General features: G+C 43.0%; 1 protein-coding gene across 2 annotated transcripts in view; it reads left to right on the forward strand.

Moving 5' to 3' along the window:
• Positions 1 to 22156, forward strand: part of CENPC (centromere protein C) — a 74969-nt gene that overhangs the window by 46236 nt on the left and 6577 nt on the right. The window lies entirely within an intron of this gene.

A 22156-nucleotide genomic window follows, 5' to 3' on the forward strand; every position in this document is an offset into this window, starting at 1 on the left:
TGGACACCGGCTTCTCCCTCCCCAGTGCAATGTGCACTTGTGTGAATGTTGCCCCCATCTCCTGTGGCCCCAAAACCCTTCCCTAGGCATGGCCCTGGATTCACCCTCAGCTCCCTGTGCTGCCACACTGTTTTATCCCCTGGGACAAAGGCAGGAAGTGGCAGCCTGAGGAGGTGAGAGCCTGGAGAACTGTGGCTGCTGTTGTTGTTGGAGTGAGGGGAGCAGCAGCCAAGGAGCTGTGCGTTAATCCCTTGTGGGTTGTATGCAGCGCTGAGCTGCCAGTTGGATAACCCTGACTTAGATGATGGAGAGAAATGCGTAGAATTTACGGATAGCACAAAACTATATTGTACTATAATTATATACACCTATAATGTAAATTCAATTGCACTATAATTGTATGTAATGATCTGTACAAACATACAGTACAATTTCATAACAACTGTTTTTAACTATGAACAGCAGGATTTTTTTTTCTCCATTACAGTGTAGCAAATTGACTAAGTCTGTTGGACCAACCACTGTTTTTTCATGAACTTGTCCCTTGGTTCATTTTACTGAGATTGTACTGTAGGTATGTTCCTAATCCAAAAGGGGAGGCTAAGATTCACCAAAAAACCCCCAAAAGAAGACTGATCTGGCTCCCAAGTATTTTGATCCTTGAAACTGTTGAGCACCAATAACTCCTTTTGACTTCAGTTGCCATGCTCTCTATTAGTCAAGTATACATTTGAATGACTTCCACAAGATGTAAATTGAGAGCTTTAAACTCAAGTTGAAACACTGGGATTCTGAAGTAAAAGGGTAGAGATCCTGTGTATGATTTTGCATACACACAGGATTGTTGAAAAAAGATTATGACCAGGGATCCTGTTTTCTCTGTTTAAAATTGCAAGTTCTCTGATTAAAAATGCAAATTTATGATTAAAAAAATCCCAAAACCCACGTTTGTTCATGATTATATACAGTGGCATTTCATTTTATAGGTATCAATTGAATAGTGTTTTATTGACATATTTACAATTTTAGAGCACTTTGGAAGCCTACCAGTGCCTCAATCACTATAATGAAATAACTTTGAAATACCTATACATTTTGGTATGTGATTTGGGGCTTTTTAGCAGGGAAAAATCAGAGCTCCCTATACCCTCTTTGCTCACCAGGATATGAGTCCTGCTGCGTCTGTCCATCCATCCCTCTCCTTTCCCACTGCTTTGCGCCACTGAGCACCCCTGACGTGCCAGTGACCTGCCCATGCCATTGCCCTTCGCTCTCCACCCACAGCCCCCTGGGCCCTGCTGGTGCTTTTCACTCCCTACCCACAGCCCCTCACCCTCAAGGCCTTCCAGAGGGGGCCCTCAGCTGCCAGGGCTGTGGGGCCAGGGATCTAGGTCCACAGCCCCCTGTCCCCTGCAACAGCGCCTGAGCCCCAGCTGCCACATGTGGGAGGCAGCAGCTGCTGTGGTGCAGCTGAGTGCAGAGCCTGGTTCTCTCTTTCCACAGGGCAGCCCAGCAGGTGGGACCTGGCACAGCAGGGTCGCTGGTGGCTACAGCACCAAGCTTCCCCAGCCCACTCTGCCCTGCCACATTGAGCCTTGCCCGCTGGGCTGCTATGACCCCGGGGTGGGGTGGGGTGGGCAGCAGGGCTCTCCTGCTCTCCCCAGCCCCTTGCTGGCTGGAACTCTGCTAGCCTACAAGTGAAAACCTACTGTTTCTTGTGTTTTTCTCCTTTAAAGGAGAAAATCTGGGTTTTACTGTGTTTTTCTGTGGCGAATGGAAAACCCGAATCCCTGCTTATGACAATTCAGTGCATGAATACTGTATTAATTTTTAAAATCCTATCTTGAATAAGAACTCCAAAGGTTTGAAGTGTAGCATATGGCTTATGCCAGATTGTCTGTGCCTACTCCATCTCTTCCTAGAATCGTGCATGTTGTATTGTTACTAGAGGATACAGAGAATTCTCTGATTTTTTTTTTTTTTCCATGCTCTTTCAAGTTTAAAATACATTGCTTCAACAAACTAGATAATAGTAATTGGTTATGTTTGTTGGACAGTGCTTTTATATAGTAGACTTTCTGAAAAAAAGAGCATTTTACTTGTCATAGCAGATATATTAGTCCTTTTGTTATCCCAGTGTCATTGGTAATAGCGATCACAATTGTCCGCCTAACTTCCATGTCAATGCACTGTAATACATCCCAGGGGAGAGTATGTTAGCGGAGATAAAAGTTGTCAGCTCAGGCTGCCTCTGAATGTGTCTGTCTGCTGTAACAACTATATTTTCTTCTGGCAGTTCAGTTCTAGCTTTCACCGTTCCTTTTTTGAAACAGGGAAATTAGGTCTAGGTAATCCTACCTGACACATCCTATGCTGCTTGACAAATTACCTGCATTATAATTAATGAACCTTCACTTTACTGGTCACCTCTGTAGCCCTTCTCCATTCAGTAACTTTCTAACAGCTGGACTTTTTCTAAGTGTTGGAATAGAGATTTCTGAATGTGTTGGAATAGAGATTTCATTTTAATTGTTTAGAAATGTGGTCATGCTGCATGCTGAGGCCCCTCATGTTCTTATCGGCTTTTTCTTTTTTAAATCTCAGAAAAATTAGAATTTATTTGTCAGGTTGACAGAATTGAAAGTAAAATAAACCATTAAAATAAAAAAAAAAAAGGTACAGATGAAAACACAAATGCTTAGGTTAGCTCTTATCATGAACCTTTAAATATACTTGAGGGACCTCTTGTTACTGTCCCTTGTTAGGATTCCTGTCTAACACTGAAAGTTGAAATGGTCAAATACAAGCATACTTTCACAGGTATCAGTGTCCTATGGACCTTAACCAAGCATGTTGACTTTCAAGCAAAGAGTATCTCTATTAATTTTATTTAATGGGATTTACATTCCAGCAATACATTTACATGTCAGCAATCTTGGATCTGTTTTATTAACCTTAGAGGCAGTGTTCTGCCTGAATATAAAGATGTGAATGGGATGCAAGTCATTGAATTACTGGGCACGCTCTTGTCTTGTATAAGATACATTCTTATCCATTTGCCATAGATTTAAATACTAGTGTATTTTAGTTATCTGATGACATATTTAGACTCTTTCTGTATGGGTTTGATCCATTTAGTATTAGTCCTGCTTCACTGTCGTTAAGCAATTTAACTACTGTATTTACCCAAAACCAAGTTTATTCTGAATTTAAGACAGCCCATCAATTATTAGATTCTATACATGGAGACTATACATTTGTTATTTTCCCTTCATAGAATCTAATTTTTGCAGGGTTTTTTCAAATTCATGTGTAATTATCACCACTACCACCCCCGCCTCCACTGCTGCAGGGAGCAGGCAGCTGAGGAGGCAATGGACAGACAGGTGGTGAGGGAGTTGTGGAGAAGCAGAGGGTGGAGGTATCAAGCAGCCTGTCTCATGTCCCACAAACGCCTGCCCCTCAGTGCCTGCTTCCCTCTGTGCCCCTGCAACTTGCCAGGCTGGAGCAGGGACAAAACAGTGCTGGAGCTGGTGGGGGAGATGGGGAGGACAGGACAGGCAGAGCTGTGGAGAGGGGAAGATGGATGAGCGTAGAGGTTGCTGGGTTTGGCCTGGAGTTGGACCCTCACCTCCTCCCCCCATACTTGAATCCAAGATGAGCCCCCCCACCCCCACCCCATGTTAAATTAATAATTGAAAAACAAAATGCCTTGGATTCAATTAAATTCATATACCAAATTAAATGTCAGTTAGTTGTGAAAATGACTAGTTATAATTTTAGTGAAAGTGTTTGGGTATTACTTTATTACTTCATTTGGGTGGAGTTTCATTACTATGACTTTACTAGATACTTTACTATTACTATGTACTTTATTAACTATCACGATCAACATTTATTTCCAACTCATCTGAAAAATTTACAGGTAGAGGGAATAGGTGTTGCTTGTAGTATTAGTTGCTTAACACATTCTATTATTAGACTGTTTATAGTTGCTCTTTGGCAGATTTTAACAGTTTGAGTTTTTTCCCTGCCTTGCGTTGAACTACTTTTTTGAAAGTCTCAGCAAAAACATGGCTGATCTATTGCTGGGAATACAATGGTGGGGTGGGGGAGAAGTTCTATAATCTGCTTTTTGGAGCAGGAGGGTGAATTTTATGAAGGGTATTGTTCTGAGGTTAGAGGGATATCATTTTCTGTCTTGAGGAAAGGTCATCCAGTTTGTAAGTCTCAAGCCGTTATTTGATTATGTTTAGTAAGCTTGTTGTGGGCCCTATCTGAAACTCTGAATATTGGATATAGTCTCTGCCCTGTAGGGAGTTTCTTGTCAGGTTTTGCATTGTAAATTGGTAAGGCAGCACTTGCAGAATGCCTTTTGGCTTGGAGGCAGAGTTCTAGACAAAGCAAAACAGAGTTTACTAGTTGTTTCAGTTTTTCCACTAACTGTTCATAATTCCATGAATATTTTTACCTTTTTTGAATGTGTTCATGCTCACATCTTTTACATGTGAAGTACCTTTAGATCTTAAATACTTTTCCTTCCATTTTGTAGACAAACTGATAAGTTGCAGGTGGATACAATCAACTATTAATAAACTGCAGATACCTAATGTGATGCATCCTAATTCTTCACTTAGCTATACTACACCAGCTTTCAGAAAGAACATTAGTATAGTAAAATCCCTGTTTTCTGACATTCTACTAGCTGGCATACTATATTAACCAGCACTGCCACCATCCACACCCCATGCTGCTACCTGCAAGCCTCTGCACGGCTACTGCCACCCATTGCTGCCACCATCCACACCCCACGCTGCTACCTGCAAGCCTCTGGCTCTGGTATTGTTATATAACCAGCATTTTTACATCACCGGCACCTGGTATTCCCTGCTCATGCTGGATAATGGAGATTTTACAGTACGTTTGTATAGTTTTGTAATCACTAGACCTTCTTCCATCTCTACCCTACCCCTGAACCAAATGTAGATCTACTGTGGATTCTCAACATCTTTCTTCTAGGTCAGTGGCTCCTAACCTTTTTAGGCTCAAGGCATCTGTAATAGGGGGCCTTCTTGGGACTGATTTTCCTTTGGCCCGCCCACCTGTTCTGGGCTAACCACCTGCCTTCTCTCCTGCCATGCCTTGTTGTTAATTAATTAATTCATGTTAATTAAGTGGGAGGCTGCCCATGCCAGGGGGTGCTATCTTGCCCTGATGCCAGGGGTTGCTATCTGCAGCTCCGTTCCTCCCCTACACCGCAGCCCAAGCCTCACAGATGGCATTGAGATGTTACCAACATCACCGGCCCCACACTGGGCTCCAGAATCCTGCTATTTGAACCCCACCTGGATCCTTCTATTAAGGTGGCCCATTCCACCTTCATTCCAGGCTACATAGCTCCCTGAGCTGCTTCCCCCTTATGAGTGTGGTCCCCCCGGGGACCTTTGACTCTACTGGCCCTGGCCCATCTCCAGGCCAGTTGGAGCCCTAGGCCCTCAGCTTTTGGGTGTTCCTTGCAGTGGGCCACTGGCCCTTCCGGTCCCAGCCCCAGCCCCAGCTTGGACCAGTCGGGGGAATGTCAAGACAGGTTTGAATCTATGGCCCCACTCTCTCACTGGGGTCCACCTTCCAGACCCTACAAGGGGGTAACCCACCCGGTTGTGGGAGCTGGGATTAAGGTGCCCAGACCCGCCTTTCAGTAGGGTGGTACCTGGCCTGGCATTTCCTGGGGGCTCCTGCGCCACTGAGAGCCCCACCAGGCCACCCACTCCCGGCAGGGTGCAGTTTTAGGTCATGCCCAGGACCAGGAGCCTTCTGACCATCCCCTACAGCTCCTCCTTTACCTCTAGATGATACCAGCAGCCCTACAGCCAGGCGATGTTGTTGCCTTGCCTTCCAGCTCAAAATGCCCTGTTTATATGGGCAGCCCTGAATCCAGAATGGCTGCCCTCATTAGGCACCTGCCGGCTGCTGTCTTCAGGCCCTTAAAGTGGCAGGCACAAACAGTGCCCTGCCACAGCATCTCTCCATAACTTTTGTGAACTGAGTGGCACCCAGTCTCAGAAGCTAACTTGGTTATTACAGTGCTTATTTTCTTGCAGAGCGGCTGGACGAATGGCCGGGCAAGGACTCACCCTGAATCTGTGCTTGTCTCCTCACACCTGGCTTATTTCCTTACATCTCAGGGCACTCTTCATATACTCTTGTGGTGCCCCTGGGTATCCCAGCCCCCTGGATGAGAAGCTGTCCTAGGTAGCGTAGTTGTGCAAACAGTGTTGCGTCTTCCTTTAGGTGAGAGGCAGACAACAGGGTGAACATACAATGACATAAATTCATAGATTGTAAGGTTGGAAGGGACCTCGGAAGTACGTCGGGTCCAGCCCCCTCTATCAAGCAGACAAGACAACTGGGGTCAAGTGATCCCAGCAAGGTGACTGTCCAGTCTCCTTTTGAAGATGTCCAGGGTAGGCAATTGCACCACCCGTAGAGGGAACTTGTACCACAGTCTTGACACCTTAGCTGTGAAGACACTTTTCCTAATGTTGAGCCTAAAACTGTCTTCAAGGAGTCTGTGACTATGGAGTTTGTGACATGGGAGCAGGCAGGGCACAGGGAGCAAGGGACAGGGGTCTGGCCTCCTGCCCCCACTGCTGCTTTGGGGGATAAATTTAAGATACCTTCCCTCAAAAATTAAATTATTGGTTTAATGTAATTTCAGTAATGATTAGATTAGTTAAGTTCAAGTAAGATTAATGGAAAAATAAGTGCTTATAAAATCATATTTTGGAATGGTGAGATTGTTCAGGAAGGCAGGTAGAAAAAGGCTGCTTGGCTCTGTGGTACAATTCAAAGAGGCCCTTTGGAGTGACTGAACCAAACCACTATCACTTGACCTAAAGGCATGACTTGTAGCAGTAGCAGCTGCCTCTCACCTCTTTTACTCCCTCTCCTGTTGCTTATCTTCTAGGTAGCAGTTTTGGCCCTGGGGCAGTTAGGGTCAGGACCACTGCCTCTGCTGGCCTCAGCCCAGGTACGAAGAAGCAGTGGCAGGAGCTCTGGGTCCTGAGAGGCCAGAGTTGGAGGTAACAAGGGTGGGATGACAAGTGGCTGGGGGAGAGGCTGCATCGTCTCCCAGATGCTTTTCCCTAAGCCACACATTGTGAGTCTCCCTTGTGCCTTCTCCACCCACTGCACAATCTCCCCTGTGTTCCCTTTGTTGTGTGAGCCACTTTGGCCTGGGTTACGTGGCAGTGGCTCAGCTCCAACTTTGGCCCTGAGCATGGAGCCAAAACTGGAACTAAGCTGCTACCTGCTCCAGGCTGGTCCTCAAATCTAAGGTCCTGATGGTGATTGGGAGGAGGGGGGGAACTCATCTTGGATTCAAGTAAATATGGTAAGTGACAGATGTGATTTGTTTCAGTAGTGTTACCTTGTTGATCGGTAAAGGAAGGTCACACTTTTCAGCATGAGCGTTCAGCCTGTCTGCTTACAGGAACATCAGATTACTGCATTGATGTGGAAAAGCAAGCCAAATTTTAAATGGTGCAAGAGCTGAACCTGCCTTTTGTTCATCGCTGTAGCTGAAGGAAGTGAGTGAAGACACATGACAAGGTGTATCATGTAGTTAAACTAGGCCTGATTTGGGATGGGGATGCAGGAAGAAAGGGTAAGAACCGTTTGTCAGAGCGCATTAAGCATAGAGCAACTTTTTGTAAAGTAGACCTGGATTTTTGTGTCCCATAAAGGGGTGGGAAGATAAGCAGGAAGTTTTTATAAGGTGTTGGAAAGGGGAGGCGCAGATTGAGGTTATGGGACAAAAAGCTCAGTTTAGGGTGCCAGGGATTGGGAACCTATAGTCAAACTGCATAGTGTTACATATCATCTGTATTGCCACATATCATGGTGATGAAGTGACCTCTGCAACCACTCTCTCATTTGTGTGAACTTTGCTCTTGGAGGCATGGATTCATGTTGATCAGAAGACAGCCACCTCAGCATCCAAATGATGCTGAAGGTTGAGAGAGCCATACAAGGATGTACTGAGAAAAGGTTTGTCATAATTACTTTTGCAGAAAAGCTTTAGCAAAAAGGTGAGTTTTGCATTTGATTTTTGATGCTGTACGGTTCAGTTATTTCTTTTGCTGGCGAGTTCCATAATCTAGGAGCTCAGTCTAGGAACAGACACTGAAGTATGTTCAAGCTGTCCATAATTTTTTAATCAAAAGTTGTAACTCTTTGACTATTCTTCTTGCTCTTCAAATTACTGGTATATTTTTCTTTGGGCTAATACAGTTTCCTAATACTGTCAGCTGAAGCCTGTCAGCAGACATTCTTTCAAACTTTGGTTCTCTGATCATTTCTGTAAGCACTTCATTCTGTTTGTCAAGGATATATCTCAACAGTTTCTTGAGGAGAAACTTCATATATTCTGCACAGGATTTATTTTCCAAGTATAATATAGTAGGGGATTTTGCTTAGTGATTGGAGGTGACTAGGATTTATAGTTGGTTCTGCAGTTTACCAAGTCATTTAACTTATATGAATAGATCTTACACACAAAATAGGTATAATTAAGTTTCACGAGAGTATTGTGGTATTTGTTAACTCGGTGCAAACTTCTCAAAGCCATTTATTTAGTTGTGTAGTCCCTCTGTACTTCAGAGAGAGTGCTGTCATCTTAAATGGAAGATAACTGGACTGCTGGAATGTTGTCAGTATCTTCAGTGTCTTAATGGCAGAAATTTTGATTAGCTGTGTAGCGGGTTTAGTACTATTAACATCAGAATTCAGTTTTAGGTTTATTTTTATCTATATAAATGAAAACTAGAAGAGTGTATGGTTAGTCCTGAACGTTTGACTGCTTTTATTTTGCTGTATACCTTCATGTGGCACCTCCTAAGCTCCTCATTTTAACATTTACATGTATGCTCCCTGACTTCATGGATAATAATGAGAACCTCTAGGAAATTCATGAATTTGCTGTATACTCCAGAAGCCAAGAGTCTAGACAGCAGATGGTGTGGAGAATATTAGTCTTCCAGGCTAGTCAAATTTCTTTATTGCCTAAGATAAGGATGAACCACAGCTGAATAATGACTGCTATTCCATGTGAAAAGGAGGTGGCTAAGAAAACTGAATTGAAATTGAAACCTGTTTGAAGACCTAGTACCTCTGAATCACCTTATAAAGCATTTTGACAGCAATTATTGTACAATGTTTGTGGCACACCCGAAAAAAGTGAAGATGAATTGACTTTATTGTTACCCTTAAACAGCTTCATCATCTGCCAGCTAACTTCAGCTGCCTGCAAAGCACTTGGATCTTAAGTTTATCATTCCATTGGAAGAGATGGTTTGGACTGGAGACCTTGAAAGAATGAGAAGATGTAGATACTTCATTACCTGTTGGAAAAATCTTACATTTATAAACTCTATATCCAAAATGGCCTCCTCAGGATTACCTGAGTTCACATACTGCTTCTCTTGTAGAAAAGCTTTGCCAGCTGCAGATGAACATTTAGGGTGTTAGTTGCTGGAAAGAATATAATATCCCAGGAAAGAAGCTCAGTCCATGTGTCTGCTACTTCTTGGACTTGCAAAGACACGAAGGCAAGGCTGGAGATTTATCTACTACCTGGGCAAATTTATGGGGCTGGCACTGAACCCAGGACACTGCTCCAGATATTTCATGAGAGTCAGACCTAGGAGCACAGGTGCTCTACCCTGAAGTGCTCCTGCTCCAGCCAAGCAGTCAGAATATCCATAAGCAAGATAAAGAGCAGAGGAGTTCCAAAGACAGACCCCATGAGGAGCTCCTCTAGAAGAGTGTCTCCTTGACATCATCCTCTCACCTAGATTTTATGGCTCCCTGCGTTTCCTGATAAATCTCATGAGCTCCAGAGTGCTGACAGTTTTGTCGCTTAAATGGCATTCTGGAAACTGAAGACCTGCTGTGACATGGAACACCGTCTTTGCATTGTTGGACTTTGCCCTGCTAAGTAAATGACAAAACCAAGTTCCAATCTATGGATGTCAGAGTACTTTCCCCAATTTCTCCCTCCTTCTTGGATGAACAATACTGGGAAAACTTCAGGGGTTTCCACGACCACCTGAAAAGAATGGTTGTGGCCATGTGCATCTCAGTGGACGAGGAGGAGGAACTGAGCCACAAACTAATGAATATCTTGCAGACTGTTTTTGTGCACAAGGTAATGCTGCACATAAATAAGGTATTCATGGGCTGTGCTAGACTGATCTGACAAACATTTGCAGCAGCAGTTGCTGCCATAGATAAGGTTGTTTTGTTTTTGTTTTGCTTTGTTTATATTATTTATGTCCCATTCCACCAGGAAGGGCGGAGTACAGGTGGTACCGTTGTCCCCTGTGGTGACATAGGTAAATGGGAAACATCTTCCCAAGTCAGAAATACACTAAAGGATGGTCAAATAGTTTTGATTTACTGGGCTGTAAAGCATACTCTTTGTGAGCTGGCAGTTTGGCATAGCTAATTACTAAGCTTTCATCCACATACAGCTTTTGGGTCTATGACAACTGGCCTGCTTTGCACAGAAGCTATCACCAGATGTCAGTGTAGTGTTTGCTTCCCTGGTTATGGAAGGTCAGATGGATACAAGCTGATTTTTAACAAACAGCCTTAAATGCAGTGGATATTGACATTGAGTGGGAAGATGCAGTAATGCAGCATGCATCTTGGCCTCAGGGATCTGATTTTCCCACCGCAAATAGTAACTGCTGCATTTGAGGTAGTGGAATTGTTTCAAGATAGATGACATGCTTCACACTTCGAAGGACTCAAGTGACTCTCTGCTTCTTTAGGATATATTCCCACAGGCAGTATTCTAACCTTGCAAAAATGATCATACAGTTGTCCTTCCAGCAGAGATCTCCAGAGCCATTCAAAAGAGATGACCGTGGTTTCTGAAGGAAAGACAACTGACTTTGACATCCCAATCATTCCAATGCTCTTTGAGATTGTCTAGAACTAGCCCTCTGGACCTGGGCCCATTGGCACGCAGTGTTTTCCAGGAACTGCCTGGCTCAGTTCAGGCATGCAGCCTTGCATTGCCACCAGTCAGTGGATCTGGACATTATCAAGGCTGAGTACTGTAACCATGGTGTCCTCAGCTTCACACTTTGGCATACTTCAGGGGTTCTTCTCCTGAGGTCCTTCAGCAAGAAGTTCTCTCACTTGTCTTACATCTTTTCACTATCAAGGAAGAGGATTTTACATCCATTACTGGTGAATTTTGAAAAGGAAGGTGAGTTGAAAAACCTGTCTTGGACTTCAGAAAGTTCAATGCTGTTATGTGCCACTGAAATTCATGGTGGTTGTGCTTTGATGAATCCTCTTAGAAAGATGGCCAAGTGCCATGAATCCATCTATAGGATGTGTATTTCCTCTTAACCATCATACAGTTGAATAGTAAGTACTTGAGACTTGTGGTAGGTCAGAATCATTATACAACCAGTATGAGGCCTTACCTTTCCGGATCTTGACTGTCCTGAAATATTCCCCTAAGTGCATGCAGCGGCAGCAGCATATTTAAGGAGAAGCAGTGTTTGGTGTAGTCCTTCCTGGATGAATAGAAGCCTTTTCCTCAAGTCTTTGTTTTACAAATGACATCCAATAACTTGTCCTAGAATCTGGGCCTAAAAGTAAGGTTAAAAAAAAGACTCCCATGTAATTCTTGAACATTTTTGGTTTTCTTATTTCTAGAATCTAAACAACATAATCCTGCAGCTAAAATCTGTACTTCTATCACAGTGAGCATTTGTCTCATCTTGCTAGGTCATATAGCTTTGTGTACCTTTGTGGTACTTCAGATCAGACCTCATCTTTGTTGTATGATAAAGTGACTACAAGTAGTGTACACACCAAGCAAGGTCATGTTCCTACCAGTCCAAGAAAGATCCTGAGAGTACTTGCGCTTTAGCCCCTGGGTGGCAAAGAAGGGGCAGTGACAAAAGGCTTGTTACAGAGGGATAACACATAAGGATGGACTCCAAGCATACGAGTGTGGCCCTAGTATGAAGGGTAGAGGCATAACATCAATTTACAAGGCTTATTGATCTTTCTGGTAATAATTCTGGTTTGAGGCTGGTCTGGGAAAATAATGGCAGACAGCATAACAGCTGTATTTTAATTCAACGAACAAGGTGAGCCAAATCTTTACTCATGTCAGGAAGCAAACAGCTTCTGAAACTGGATTATCAGGCACCAGATATTCCTCACTGCAGGACACTCGTTCTTTCAGCAGGTAGTACAGCTTGATCAACAACTTAAGCAGTTGCTTCAAGTCATGAATAGATTAAAAATTCCAACTTTTGCAGATGTTTTCATGGAGTAGAGCTAGTCCTAAGTGGATGTCTGTAACACAGAACAACAGCTGTCCATTTCCTTGTTTTCAGGGGAAGCCCATGCTTGTAATCCTTGTCTAGTACCTTCCTCATCCAGTGGGTAGGAGCTAGAGGATTTGTTTCATGTCTCTGATCTCTCATGCCTATAGTGCTCTCTGCAAGACCAAACAACTTGGTCAAACTGATCTGAATAGCTCTACCATGGCCAAGACATTCTGGTTCTTCGGTGTCTTGTGCCTCATTCATTCAACCAAAGATTTTACCTTTTCTTATGGATCTGAAGTTGCTGTACCTCAAGCCACGTTGATTGTTGTTGAGTATAGGGTGTTCCTGGTCTTAACCTGCTTGAGGCAGTCTTAATTGACGGTAAAAGAACTGTTGAGACATAATTGCCTCACTTGTCAATTACAATGGGTAATACTGTCTGTCTTCTTGATCTGGAATATACAGCAGGACGTAGGTACTCAGACCCTAGAATAGTTTATGAGTTAAAATAGTGATCTAGCCTCAGATTTAGTCAAGTTTTACCTAATGCAGTTTTGGCATACTAGCCATTGATGCAGGACCAGGCCATGTGTTTTTCCACTCCATTATGTTAATGTTCTTGATTGGCCTAACTAAAGGGTTTCAACATGTGAAAGACCCAATTTTGCCATAGGACCGTAACCAAGATCGCCACAATCTCACTGGGTTTTTGTTCAAACCAGCAGCATCAGACTTAGAATCATAGAAATTTAGGGTTGGAAGGGACCTCAGGAGGTCATCTAGTCTAACCCACTTCTCAAAGCAGGACCATTATCAACTAGATCATTCCAGCCAGGGCTTTGTCGAGGTGGGCCTTAAAAGCCTCAAAGGATGGAGATTCCACCACTTCATGTAATCTGTTCCAGTGCTTCACCACACTCCTAGTAAGAGAGGTTTTTCCTAATATGCAACCTAAACTTCCCTTGCTTCAACTTGAGATGATTGCTCCTTGTTCTGTCATCTGCCATCACTGAGAACAGTCTAGCGCCATCTTTGTAACCACCATTCAGGTAGTTGAAGACTGCTATCAAATCCTTCCTCAGTCTTGTCTTCTCCAGACAAGAGCCCAGTTCCCTCACACACTTCTCAGAAGTTATGTGCCCCAGCCCTGTAACCATTTTGGTTCCTCTCCACCGGACTGTCTCCAATTTTTCCACATCCTTTCTGCAGTAAGGGCCCAAAACTGGATACAGTACTCCAGATGTGACCTCACCAGTGCTAAATAGAAGGGAAGAATCACTTCCCTTGACTGGTTGGCAGCACTTCTACCAATGCAGCCCAGTATGCCATCAGCCTTCTTGGCAACAAGGGCGCACTGTTGACTTGCATCCTGCTTATTGTCCACTGAAACCCCAGGTCCTTTTCTGCAGTTGGTCCCAAACCTGCAGCAGTGCATGGGTTTCTTCCATCCTAAGTGCAGGACTTTGCACTTGTCCTTGTTGAATCTCATAAAGTTTCCTTTGGCCCAATCTTCCAATTTGTGTAGGCTACTCTGAATCCTAACCCTACCCTCCAGTGTATCTAACTACTTCCCCCAGCTTGGTGTCATCCACAAACTTGCTGAGGGTGCACTCCTTCCCGTCTTTGAGATTGGTAATGAAGATATTGAACAAAACCAGCCCCAGGACTGACTCCTAGGGCACTCTACTTGATACTGGCTGCCAGCTAGATATTGAACCATTGATTTACTACCCTCTAAGCCCAAACCTCCAGCCAGCTTTCTATCCACCTTGCAGTCCATTCATCCAACCAGCCCATTCTTCCTTAACTTGTTTGCAAGAAAGTTGTGGTAGACTGTTTCAAGAGCCTTGCTAAAGTCAAGGTCTATAATGTCCACTGCTTTCTCTGCATACACAGAGCTAATCGTTTTATCATAGAAGGCAATCAGGTTGGTCGGGCATGATTTGCCTTGGTGAATTTATGCTGACTGTTCCTGATCGCTTTCTTCTCCAAGTGCTTAGAAATGGATTACTTGAGGACCTACCCCGGTGTGTAAACCACCCACCACTGTGCCCAGGTTCTCTCCTTTCCCGGCTTCCTGGGTATTGCTTAGTAACAGGGCTTCATCTCGAGCCTCTGTTACAAGCACTTTAGCCTCTTCCTTGTCATCTGTCACTAGGTTGCCTCCCCCACTCAGTAAGGGACCTAACGTTTCCCTGACCTTCCTCTTGTTGCTAATATACTTGTACCTTTTGTTTTCTTTCATGCCCTTTGCTAGCTGCAGATCCAATTGCACTTTTGCCTTTCTGATTTCATCTCCACATGCCCAAGCAATATCCTTATACTCCTCTCTAGTTATTTCTCTAAACTTCCACTTGTAAGATTTACTTTTTGTGTTTAAGCTAACTGCAGAGTTCTCTGCAAAGCCAAGCTGATCACCTGCCATATTTTTATTCTTCCTGCAGGTTGGGATGGTTTATTCCTGTGTCCTTAGTAAGGTTTCTTTAAAATACAACCAGCTGTCCTGGATTCCTTTCCCTGTCAGATTGGCCTCCCAGGGGATCCTGCCCATCAATTCTCTGCAGGAGTCAAAGTTTGCTTTTCTGAAATCCAGCATCCATACTCTGCTGCTTTCCTTTTCTCCCTTTTATCAGGATCCTGAATTTAATCATCCTGTGGTCACTGCTGCCCAAATTGCCATCCACTTTCACACTCCCCACCCTTTCTTACATGTTGCAGTCTAGTTCCTGCTGCACTTATCAATGAAGATACTTGTCCCAAATCTTTCTGAAAAGTGTTTGTGGAGTTCCACTTGAATCATCAGATTCATCTTCCCGTATTCTTACCAAAATCACACGTCTACAAGACTGAATTGTCTCTCCATGTGTTGAATGCTATAGTGGCCATGGCTTTTTAATTGCAAATGGAGAAGAGGGAGTCATGCAGCTAGCTAGGTTGTCTCCCAGACTTGGGATGTGTAGAGAGAATGAAGCCGCCTCTCTCTGGAGGCTCTTAGGTGGGTCTTCATCTGCATGAGGACATCTACTAGAGCAGTGGGGGCCAACCTTTTTTTGGCATGCATGATATATATTTCCTCAGTACCATTCCTACGTACCACTCTGATCCTCTTTGCCTGACTAATTGCTGCTCTGCTTTCTGCGTCTAGCCCTGCCCTCCTTTCCGATTTGCTGATTTGCTTTCTGTGCCCTGCCTTATCTGCTGCTGTGCTGCCTGTTCTCCGTGATTTGCCACATGCCACAAACAGAGGCTGCCTGTGCCATTTGTGGCACACATGCTGCAGGTTGGCCACCCTTGTATTAGAGTATACTCCACCAAAGCTGCTATATTAGCAGTCTTTCTACCCCAGATGTCTGCATAGTAGCCACCTAGAGTTCTCTTAGGTTTACTAGAAATCATTCTGTATCTGAAACTTCCAAGCTTTTAATATGGTCTCCTACAACATCCTTGCAGGCAAGCTAAGGAAGTATGGACTGGATGAATGGAATGTAAGGTGGATAGAAAACTGGCTGGAGCATCAGGCTCAGTGGGTAGTAATCAGTGGCTCAGTGTCTAGTTGGCAGCCAGTATCAAGTGGAGTGCCCCAGGGGTCTGACCTGGGGCCAGTTTTGTTCAGCATTTTTGTCAGTGACCTGGAAGATGGCATTGAGTGCACCCTCACTAAGGTCATGCATGACACCAAGATAGGGGAGAAGTAGATGCACTAGGGGGTAGGGCTAGGATTCAGAGTGACCTAGACAAATTGGAGGATTGAGCCAAAAGAAATTTATGAGATTCAACAAGGACAAGTGCAAAGTCCTATACTTAGGACAGAACAATGCCATGCAGGTTGTGGGCTGACTTGCTGGGCAGCAGCTTTTCAGGAAAGGACCTGGGGGGTATAGTGGATGATAAGGTGAATATGAGCCAGCAGTGTCCCCTTGTTGCTAAAAAGGCTAACAGCATTGGTAAGTGTGTTGTCAGCAGGTCAAGGGAAGTGATTATTCCCCTCTATTCAGCACCGGTGAGGCCGCATCTGGAGTACTATGCTCAGTTTTGGGCCCTTCACTACAGAAAGGATGCGGACAAATTGGAGAGAGTTCAGCAGATGTCAGCCAAAATGGTGAAGGGGCTGGGGGTTGTGACTTATGAGGATAGGCTGAGGGAACTGGGCTTATTTAGTCTGGAGAAGAGAAGACTGAGAGGGGATTTAATAACAGTCTTCAACTACCTGAGGTGGGGTTCAAAAGAGGATGGAGCTGGGCTGTTTTCAGTGATGGCAAATGACAGCAAGGAGCAACTGTCTCAAGTTGCAGCAAGGGAAGTTTAGATTAGATATTAGGAAGAATTTTCTCACCAGGAGGGTAGTAAAACACCAGATCAGGTTACCTAGAGAGGTGGTGGAATCTCCATCCTTGGAGTTTTTCAAGACCTGGCTAGACAAAGCCTTGGCTGTGATGATCTAGTTGGGGATGGTTCTGCTTTGAGCAGGGGGTTAGACTAGATGACCACCTGGGGTCCCTTCCAACCCTAATTTTCTATGATTCTGTGATTATCTTGAGAGTTAATATTAATGCCCAGTATTTTACTAATTATACTGGAAAAAGTTTTTTCTTTAGCCTCTGGTTTATGCCAAGGAAAAGGAGTCTTATTTACTAAAAAATGGAGTGTAATCTATTCTAAGCTTATAAAAATTCTCTCTATTGGATGAGAAAGGGCTGAAGGGAGAAAAATAGATGTACGTATCAAACACTTCTTGAAATTTCAGATACTTGATCTTTTTCACTGTTAGAAATATTTCTAATATATGCCAGTAGATGGAACTGTAAGCACAGATATTTGTTTAGACTAGTATCTGTATTTAAATAACAGGGTCTGTTTTTTTTTAAACTAAGAAAATTAGAATAAAAATTAAGATTAAAATCTGAGCTGAAACATGTGAACTCTAGACTTTTTGCGGGTACAACCTCAGATGGAGAAGGTTGGGCAGTACAGTCTATACTCTATACTGTTCATCTTGTTGTGCTTGTATATTACTACAGTTGCTCTGAAGATTGTCCACTCAAAGCCCTTTTTCTACACTAAGGCATAATAAAGGTAGCCAAGCTGAAACCTTTCCTGTACTTTACCTGAGTTTGCATGGGTTTGGATGATGTGCTCATGAAAAATCAGTGGCCCTGTCCTAAAATTGAGTATTCCTTACTTGTGTGTAATGTAGATGCCCAAATGCAGTTTTGCTTGTGAGGCTTAGTTCTGAACCACTACCATCTTTCTCCCTTAGTTCCAGGCCTCTTCTTAGCTATGTATGGTGAATCCAGTTGTGGTATGGAATGCAAAAATAGGGTTGTGTGGTGACTAGTTAGAATATACCTTAAGATATTCATTATTGCAGTAATGGGGCCCCTATTCCCTTGGTTTTGTGAATGTCAGTCTCTTCATATTGTTTGTACATGATATTTGGTAGTTTTATTTCTATTGTTTAAAAAGTGGTAATAAATATTAAAGAAACTAGGCAAAAGTTTCTCTAATATGAATAAAATCATAGAACTTAATGTTTAAAGACCTGTTAGAAATCCATTTCCTGTCCCTGACATTATATAACTGTTCTCGTCAGCATTCTTTGAAGTACTTTCCATAACATAGTCTAACTGTCTGTAGTTACGGTTTCTGATTATGCTGTGGAAAAAATTATCTTGAGTATTCTGAAATACTAACTTGATGGCCCATGCACAACTCATTGCAGACTGTAGCATAAGCTCATGTTTTAAAGGCTATATATAATGCTTGTCACTTGCACGATTCAACAACTTTATCTGATGTCATAATGTTTAAAACTGCCTTTTATATTTACTTGATAGTTGATAATGGTGCCTATTGAATAATGCTATATTCAGGTGATATTGGGCAAGTCTGCAGGTAGCCTTTTTTGCTTACCCATATGTCACTGGTTCAAATATACACCAGGCTAGTATTGAGCAGAATCAGTGGGTTATTTATTTATTTATTTATTTATTGTTAGTGATTTGCCCAGTGCAAGAGGGAATGATGATAGTGGCTTGCTTCTTGCCATGCACATCCATATCAAAATTCCATAACTTTGACTAACTCAGTAGAAGAATCGAGGATTGAATGTACCTGGAGACTAAAATACTCTGTTCCTGGTCGAGGTGGTGCCTCCAGACCACCAGGTTCCAATGCGGTGCCTGCAGGCACCATGGCACCCCCCTGAAGTTTATTCAGGTGCCTGTGCACGTTTTCATGATCAGTAAAAATCATTATTCCAACAAAAAAAAATATCATATTGGTGCCTGCTGCTTTTTCTTTTAAATTCAAATGTGCCTTTGGGCGTACAAATGTTGGGACCCCCTGCTCCAGACCATGAGCATGAATAAGACTGTGGCTGGACATTGTTGTGTTCTATTGTTCTGTCATAAGTTGTGCCCAGTTTTTTGCTAGAACAATGCTTTGAAGCTGTCAGATCAGCCCTTTTTAAGAAAGCTAATTGAGGGCGCTGAAAGCAAAATCCTAGTATGGTCTAATACAGGGGTCAGCAACCTATGGCCTGCCCATGTAGCTGTTGGATCCAGCCTGGGGAGCTGAAAGGATTTGGCAGCATTTTGGTGGCAGAGGGCTTTTCACATGCTGTGCAGCCAGATGGCATGGCAGCAGTAGGTCCCATCGCTGGCCCACCTCAGACCCAAGTTGGGTCATTTCAGCCCACAACTAAAAAATGTTGCTGAGCACTGATCTAACATAACTAATATGTAAAACCAACCTGATATTAATAGATGCAAATCACAGAAAACAGAAGTTCTCCAGATTACCCCCCTCCCCCTCTGCCCAAAGTTTTTTCTTAAATACATATCTGTGACTGCAGCTGAAGTTAGGTTTTTAACATTCCAGCTCACATTAAAGCACATAAAACGTCAATTTTTCAAGAAGCCTTGGCTCCTGTTGGGGACAATATTAATTGCCAGGCACTGAGCTCTTTTGAAAATGTAGTCCAAACATAATATGCATTTTGACTTGCAACTTCTAATAAGGCTATTCTTATTTGGTAAACAAAGTATTTTGAGTCTTAAATAAAATGAAAACATTCCAGAATAAGCAAGTTTCCATTCATTTGCTTATACATTCTTGTAACTTTTAAAGAAGCCGAAAACAGGAGTTGACCAAATGTGGCAAAGCACACGGTGTCAATAAGACAACATAATGCTTTAAGAGATGCCAATACAATTCCTTGTATTTTTCAAGTATACAATTGCATTAGAACAATCTGCACACAGCTTGAAATGGGCACTGTGGAAGCTGATAAGGAAAAATAGAATTAGGAGCTGTTTGCTTTCCTCATTTTCATAAGTGAGACCAGAAGAAGGCACTTTAGCACAAAGAAAATACTATTTCTTTTAGTCAAACTGTAAAGGATGTTCTGTCCATTATATACTGAATGCTGCTGTAATAAAGGCTGGTTGGTAGCAATTTTCAAAGTGGTGATTGAATGCAGTTAATAAATCTAATTATGTGTAGAATGTCACTTTTCCAATGCAGATACAGCTGTCATAATTGAATATACTCTAGTTTCTGTCTTCCTAGACTGGCACACATTCTTCAAAGCCACTCCCTCCTCCTAAATGTCAGAGTACTTTTACAGGTGTTCAGGAAATCAGCCTAAAATGCCAGGAGCTAAGTGATTCCAAATTTCAGTGAGAAATTTCTCTAGGATTTGAAAAACAAATTGATCCTTAGAGTCTGATTCTACTAAATAGAACTAAGATTTCATCATCAGTTAAGATACTTGCTGAATATACTAAATGTTAGACTTCCTGGGGCTTTATAGAAATTTCTTGCTTCCTGATGGTGGTATATTCTTTCTTATCTTATTTCTTTTTCTGCCATTAAATATTTCAAGGTATTTTCACATGATTTGGGTGGGAGGGTAGAATTAGTTTCCTTTCTTAAAAGAATGCCTAGACTAGAAAATTAGCTAGAAATAACATATTAAAAGTAAGTAAAGTTTAAAGTTAAGTACCTGAAAACTAGGAAACGTTGATTAAGCTTGGCCATGGTTTTCTGTTTCAGTTCCCTTGTGTGTTATGATACAGTCTTTAATTGCATATGACAGGTTAGTGTGTATCTATACATGTGTCTATCAAACTGCAGATTCTGTTTTGATTTGTGAATGCCATTTTAAAAAGAAACTGCTCTGTGCTTCCACTGTTGCCTTTTTGCTTTCATTTCAGGCTAGTTTGAATGGTATTAATAGAGTGCCAATCAGTCAAGGATTCTTAACTTAAAATTCACGTGTTGGCTCTCTGGCTTAGACAGAGATTATCTTGCTTCAAGCCAAGGGGTTGGACTAAATCAGTTGAGTCTGACCTTTTTGGCAGGTGTGCCATAATATGAGCAAGTCCTGCACCCTCCCTGGGTGCCATCCAGATCTGTTTCTCCTGCCTGATCTGTTACTCTGCTTTCTGTTCCATGCCCTGTGCTCCCTGCTTGATCTGCTGGTCTACTTTCCAATCCCTGCCCTATTTGCAGGTGTATTCCTTACTCCCTTTTCCAATCTGCTGCATGCAAAGTCGGCAACCCCTGAACTAGATGAACTCTTGAAGGTACTGTCTAGTCCTAGCCATCCTAGATCTGTGCAAGGACAGTAGGAAAGTGATCTAGCTGCTGTCCTAGGAAACCAATTCATTTTGGTGGATCCCTTGGCAAAGGACTGGAAGCCACTGAAAGTATGGACGCAACTACACTTGATCCGAGCCCACAAGAGGCCGATCACCTGTTTCAGAAGGGGAGATGCTCAACAGGAGCGTGCAGCACCTGTTCTGTTCTACCAGTTACCTCTGGACAAGTTGGAAATGATACAAATGTAGCATATATACCCTAACTCTAACCTTGCTTTATCCAATGCTGAAGTTGGACTAGTTTTGCTACTTGTGCATGTTTCTTGTCCACATGTAACTGTTAGAATGTAACAGCTGCTGTCTAGTTACGAGCCAGGATTCTCCCCTTCCATGGCTGTTTTGAAATGGCCCCATATGTATGTGTGTCCAAATGTAAGCGTGTCCATATCCTGAGGAGACCTGCTTCCAGGGGAGGACTAAAATCAAAGAAGGTGCTTTTACCAGCCATTTCAATTGGTGAAGACCAGAATCTGAAGGTAGGTCTACAGGAAGAGGATTCTGGATTCTGTAGAAAGATATTGATCAAGTCCACCAGACTCTTGGATTTTAGTGGGCTCTGGAGGGACGATTCTATATGCAGTGTTACTCTTTGCTTAAACTGATTTGTTTAGAAATGCTTTGCAAAATATGTGCGCCCTGGCTTCCACCGTCATACAATTCCTAAAGAAGCATACAGCAATCCAGAGGGACCATAACTTTGGGACTGTAGAAATGCACAGGAACCTACTAGGAAGCATAAGGGAGTCACCACCACTCACAGGTGTATTGTGAGGGACTTGGACTGGCTGATGGACAGTCCATCTGTATCTGACAGTAGGCTTAGACACCTAAAGCAAAGGCAGTGCCTCAAACTCTTTGAGACCCAGCAAGCCAAGAATATATATGATCTGGTTTGGTGACCCAGAGGGGTAGCCAAGAGGAGCTTTTGTAACAGCACAATCATATTCTGTTTGTTCTATGAGACTCCTGTTTTGTTCCATTTACAAAAGAGCAGTGAACCAAAGGTATCAAATGTTGTAAGAAGGTGTCTAAGGCATTGATCTTGGATCCAAGGTTCAATCCCTGTTTTTGACACAGGCCTTCTATGTGATATTGAGCAAAACTGTTGCATGTTTACACAAAAATGACCCA

Source organism: Crocodylus siamensis, chromosome 2 (assembly GCF_052110815.1).
Source record: "Crocodylus siamensis isolate JL-2025a chromosome 2, ASM5211081v1, whole genome shotgun sequence".
In the NCBI taxonomy this organism is placed as follows: Eukaryota; Metazoa; Chordata; order Crocodylia; family Crocodylidae; genus Crocodylus; species Crocodylus siamensis.